Raw genomic sequence first — 6,000 nt, 5'->3', positions numbered from 1 at the left:
CGTGTCCCACTCTTTGTGACCCCGTGGACTGCAGCATGCCAGGCCTCCTGGTCCTTCACTGTCTCCTGGAGCTTGCTCAAACTCATGTCTATGGAGTCTGTGATGCCATCCAACCATCTCCTCCTCTGCTGCCCTCTTCTTTTGCCCTCAGTTTTCCCCAGCATCAGAGTCTTTTCCAATGATTCTGCCCCTAAATCTGTGACCTTCTTCCCCGTTGGTGTCCCAACGCCCAGCCATGAGCTCCCTACTCTCTGCTGGATGCCTCCACACCCTCCAGACCCCAAATCAGGGTGCTGCCCACACTTGTACTCCTAACCTGCTCTTCTCCGCTCTGTCTTTTCTGAGTTAATGGTGACTCTCTATTCTTCTGCAATCTAGGCAACCTCCTGACTCCTCCAGTTCATCATCCCGTGAATCCCATCAGTCACCCAAATCCTGCAGATTCCACTCTCTCCGTATTGATACATCTCATCCAGCCCTCCCTAACGTGCTCACTGCCTTCGAGCAGGTCTCACCAGTTTCCCTCCGGATTAACTGAACGAATCCATGGCTCCCCAGCTTTTCAGTCTTGCTTCCTCCAAAACAGCTCCTATACCGCCCACACAACAATCCTAGGTACAAATCTCACTTTGCTACAGAGTGCGAAGCCCTGCTATACTTACCTTGTGGGTCTGGTATTTCCCTCATTGCGGTCTTAGTGGGCTTTTCTCAAAACCCCAAGATGATGTTGTCATTTGTAGCAAGAAATATATATCTGGTCCCTGTCTGTCCTGTCTGGTTACCCTGTCCCCACCATCCTGGCAGAGTTTGCAAACACTTGGAATTTCCTAAGTGTTGAGAGAAGTAAAGGTGGTTTTAGTGATGTTACTGTGGTGACTTCTGGAAAGCCCCCAAGTCTCCGAGGGCAGTGGGGGCTGCTCACCAGAAGAACCAACCGCAGGATGAGAGGGTTGGGATTTATAGTCCCACCCCCAGACCTTTCTGGAGGGGAGAGAGGCTAGAGGTGCAATCCACTCCCCACGGCTAAGGAAAGTGGGGCTGGATCCCACATGTTGCAACTGAGAGCTCACTGCTCTCAAGTGGAATTTACAAACTGAAACTAAAGATCATCTTGCCGGCACTGAAGTTCCTGTGTGCCTCGACTGAGACCAGGGCAGCCAAATCAATAAATAAAACAAACATTTTTTTTTTTTTTTAAGGATGGAGTTTGTTTGGAGAGCTTCCACACTGGAGAATGGATCTACGAGCTGCCGTGCTGGGCCCCAGACTCCACGGGGCCAAAGCTCCTTGGTTGGAAACCTCACCTAGGTATCGCTTCTTCTGGCTATTGACGCTTATCCTTTGTGCTAGGCCAGTAACCTTGTGAGTCACCTGGTTTCCTGAATTCCGTGAGCCCCTCTAGAAAATTAACTGAAGCCCAGGTGGGGGTCGTGAGAACCACTGATTTATAGTCAGTTGGTCAGAAGCACAGGGCTAGTGATTGGTGTCCGAAGTTGGCGGTCTTGTGAGGCTGAGCCCTGGACTCATAGAATCTGATGCTCCCCCAGGGAGAGAGTTTCAGAATTGGGTTGAATGGGCGGAGGTTGGGGGACACCGGGCTGGTGTCAGAGAACTGCCTGGTGCAGGGAAAACCCCCCATGCTGAACCTGACACGCCTGCCTGGTTCCCATCTCCAGGCTCTACCCGGGTTTCCCTGTCTACAGTGCTTACCACTTCGAGGATGCCTGACACCCTGCTAGACCCAGTGCGGACCTCAGCATCGCTTTCAGGGCTCCCTCAGTCACGCAGGTGTGAGTCTGCCGACTTCTGTCATTCAGTCACTCAGTCGTGTACGGCTCTTTGCGACCCCATGGACTGCAGCACACCAGGCATCCCAGTCCTTCACCATCTCCCAGAGCTTGCTCAAACTCTTGTCCACTGAGTTGGTGATGCCATCCAACCATCTCATCCTCTGTCGTCATCCCCTTCTCCCCCTGTACTGCCCTGTATTCTGAGAATTCACGTCTACGTCTGTTTCCCCGTTGGGGTCCCAGGAGGCAAGGACACAATGTTAACTTGCGGTCTCTCTCCAGTGCCCATCACTCTACTTTGTCAATATCTGATTGCTTCAAAAACTCAATCTGCGAAAACCCTGGAGTCATGAAACGTTTAGAACTGGAAGGGGAGCTCAGAACCCCTAGTCAAACACCCTCATTTTCACCTGAAGACACTGAGAGTCAGAGGTAGGTGGCTGGCTTGTCATTGCTAGAACTGAGATTCTTTCTCGCTTTCCTTCTGTCCGTGTGAAGTCAGGTGTGTAGATGAATAAGAGAAGTTGTGTAGGGGAATGAGGAGACGCCAGGCTCACACATCCCATGTACCCGGGAGCACCTGCCAATTTTAAGGATCCTTGAAATTATAAAAGATAAGTCCATCACTCCCCTCACCAGGGTCCTGACTGCACTCAGGGTGCTGAAACTCCCGGCCGGGCCTGGTCTCAGTCACACCAGCCCACCCAGCACGAGGCTGAACAGCATGAGGGGTGACTCTCCTGCCCAGCTCAGAGGGCATCTGCAGGGTCCGTGTTCCTTTTATCACCATGTTATACTCATCAGGGTTGTTAAGCCACTTGGTATCCCAGGCAACCTGCAAGAAGCTCCTGGATGTTTTAACTCAAAGACAAGACATTTCCAAAGGGGCAGAAAACACTCCTCACTAGGGTTTACCTCCATGGGCTCAGAAAGGCTAGTATATAACCTTCCAAGGGACTACTCCCTGAGAGACTAGGTGCTCTCTTGGGCTCTGGGGGGTGGAAAAGAAGGACTGGGAGAGGAATATCTGTAAGAACAGGTTTTTTTTTTTTCCCCTAACTATGAAAATAGATTTCTGCAGTCTGAAACCCCAGCTGAGTTTTTCTGCAAGGGAATCCACAGGTTTGTGCATCAGCCCAGATGCAGGTTAATCTTGAAACCGCCCAGCCAGAGACCTGAGGCAGAGCCAGTGGTTTCCTGAAGTCCCCCAACCTGCTCCAAGACAGCCCCATGCAGCCCTGCTGCCCTTGATGTGGAGCCACCAAGGTGCTCCCCGAGCAAGCCTGCTTGCGAAGCTCACTCCCCTTCGCCCCTGCCCATTTCCTTCTTTTGAAACCTCGCCCTTGAATTCAGTTTCAGGGTTCCTGTAAGTCCCCCAGGCTAAGAACATCAGACGTTCTGATGATTTTCTAGAGCCTCCATTCATAAAACACCTGGGTGTTTCCACGTGGGGTGTCTTGTTCTTCACAGGGAAAGAAACAAAGGAAGTTGCCAATCCCGTGTCTCCATGAGTCATTAAACCCTCCTGCCCCAGGATGGAAGGATCCCACAGCCCCTGAGGTCTGTGCACCCGGGAAAGAAAAACTATGCTTGCGGCAAGTAGAGCCTTTAATAAACAGACGCAATCTTCAGGCTGAGTGTGATGACCAAATGTGCTGCTTTTAGGTGTGTGGTCCGCAGGGAGGCCAAGCCTGGCCGTGTACCCTCTGAGGTGTCGCCTTGTGGAAGTCCCCACCCCCCCGCCCCATCTCTGCCAGCATTCTTGTGTAGCCCGCCCTCCGCAGGCCACATCAGTGAGCTGTGGGTGTTGCCCTTGCCTAGTGTTTTGCAGGACCTGGCTCCGATCCACTGATACTTCCAGGGTCTCCGAAGCCCTGTGATTGCACTCACCATGAGCTTGCGGGTCCACCCTGCCCCTTCTCCACCCTGCTCTGCCCCTGTGATTGCCGAAGCTCTGGTGGTACAAGGGCAGTCGTCCTGAGGCTACCACCAACAGTCAAGGGCACAGGCCCTCGCCAGGTCTGCAAAGGGCACTGACCCCCATTAGCACAGGAAGCTCCTATTGCCCTATTGGGACTTCTCTGGCAGTCCAGTGGTTAAGAATCCACCTGCCAATACAGGGAACATGGTTGGATCCTTGATCAGGGAACGAATCCCACATGTTGTAGAGCAACTAAGCCTGAGCGCCACAACTACTGAAGCCTAGAGCCCGTGCTTAGCAACAAGAGAACCCACCGCAGTGAGAAGCCCATGCTCCACGGCTAAGCCCCTGCACAGCAACAAAGCGCCCACATGCCGCAGAGAAGGCCCAGCCCAGCCGAAATAAACAGCGGAAAAGGACTTATTGCCAGGAAGGAAACTCAGACCCTCCTGCGGGGTCATTCTTCTGATAGGGTTAGATCCTAGCTTGAATGCTGCTTAAACTAAGACCCTGTATTAGTAAATGTTAGTCTCAACCCCTGGAAAAGACCCTGATGCTGAGAAAGATTGAAGGCAGGAGCAGAAGGGGATGACAGAGGATGAGATGGTTGAATGGAATCACCGACTCGATGAACATGAGTTTGAGCAAGCTCCAGGGGTTGGTGATGGACAGAGAAGCCTGGTGTACTTCAGTCCATGGGGTCAGAAGAGTTGGACACGACTGAGTGACTGAACTGAACTGAACTGGTCTCAACCCCTGGTGGCTCAGATGGTAAAGAATCCATCTGCAATGCAGGTAGACCCAAGTTTGACCCCTGGGTTGGGAAGATCGCCTGGAGAAGGAAATGACAACCTACTCCAATATTCTTGCCTGGAGAATCCCATGGACAGAGGAACCTGGCAGGCTACAGGCCATGGGGTCACAAAGAGTCAGACATGACAGCACACACAGCCTCAACCGTGAATAGTGAAAAACCCCAAATCTCGGTGGCCCAGTGTGTCTCTCTCACATCCCCACGGAGGATGGAGTTGGTGAGTTCTGGGCAGTTACAGGGACCTTGAGGGGCCCAGCCACTTCCATCTTGCAGCTCTGCTCTATGTGCTTCAGCCGCCAAGGTCTTCTTAGGTATCACATCTCTAGTCCAGCAACAGGGCCAGAAGGGCCAGAAGGGGACAGTCCCTCTTCGTAAGGGCACTTCCTGGAAGCTGCAGCCACCCCTTCTGCTTACTTTCCATTGACCAGAATGTGGCTGTCATTCTCGGGGGGTGGGCGGGCATTTTTGTGGTTACAAGGATGGGGGCGGGGAGGATGTGACTGGCATTTACAGACCAGTAATGCTAGACATCCTGAAATGTGACCAATAGTCCCACACCACAAAGAGTTTCCGCAAGTTCCTGTGGGGTATTGAGGTTTATAGTTATCTAAGCTGAAAAAGCCCCTGATGCTGGGAAAGACTGAAGGCAGGAGCAGAAGGGGATGACAGAGGATGAGCTGGTTGGATGGCATCACCGACTTGAAGAATGTGAGTTTGAGCAAGCTCTGAGAGTTAGTGACGGACAGGGAGGCCTGGCGTGCTGCAGTCCATGGGGTCGCAAAGAGTTGGACACAACAACTGAGTGACTGAAATGAACTGAAGCTTAGAAATTAACTCCTTTTGACATAATTTACCAAAAACTACATGTGGTATTTTTTGAACTACTTAAATATACATTGAAATTTTCAAGTGTGCAATGATCAAGTTTTTTTTCTTTTTTTTTCAGAATTGTACCAAGGCTTGTTCTCAATTTCAGAAATATGTCAACCATGACAGCTCCCTTCGTTGTTGCCATCGGAAAAATTCAGCCTTTACCTGGTGCCACATTCAGAGTGATTTATGTCTGTATGCCAGCTTCCGGGGCCCTTCTTTCATCTTCTGGGAGAGATGTGACTGAGTGTTTATAATATGTGAAGTGTAATATTTTGTTATAAGTTACTTTCCCTCTAGTTTCTCTTTAAAGTAATTTATGGATTTTTTAAGCCTATAAATTTAATTTTAGGAGAATAAAGGAAAGTTACAAAGCATTTGTAGAGAAAGAAATGGCAACCTACTCCAGTATTCTTGTCTGGTTTTCTGACTTCCATAAGCCCATGGACAGAGGAGCCTGGAGGGCTACAGTCCATGGGGCCGCAAAGAGTCGGACACGACTGAGCGACTAACCAGCAACAAGGCATTTGTCATCGAGGGAGCTGCTGGGTGTGATGGGGAGACCACTGGCAGATGTGTAGCCTCAGAGCCACGAAGGCTGACCT

The sequence above is a fragment of the Ovis canadensis genome, chromosome 10 (assembly GCF_042477335.2).
Source record: "Ovis canadensis isolate MfBH-ARS-UI-01 breed Bighorn chromosome 10, ARS-UI_OviCan_v2, whole genome shotgun sequence".
Lineage (NCBI taxonomy): Eukaryota > Metazoa > Chordata > Mammalia > Artiodactyla > Bovidae > Ovis > Ovis canadensis.
The sequence above is the reverse complement of the archived record's forward strand: the minus strand, read 5'-3'. Positions refer to the sequence as shown.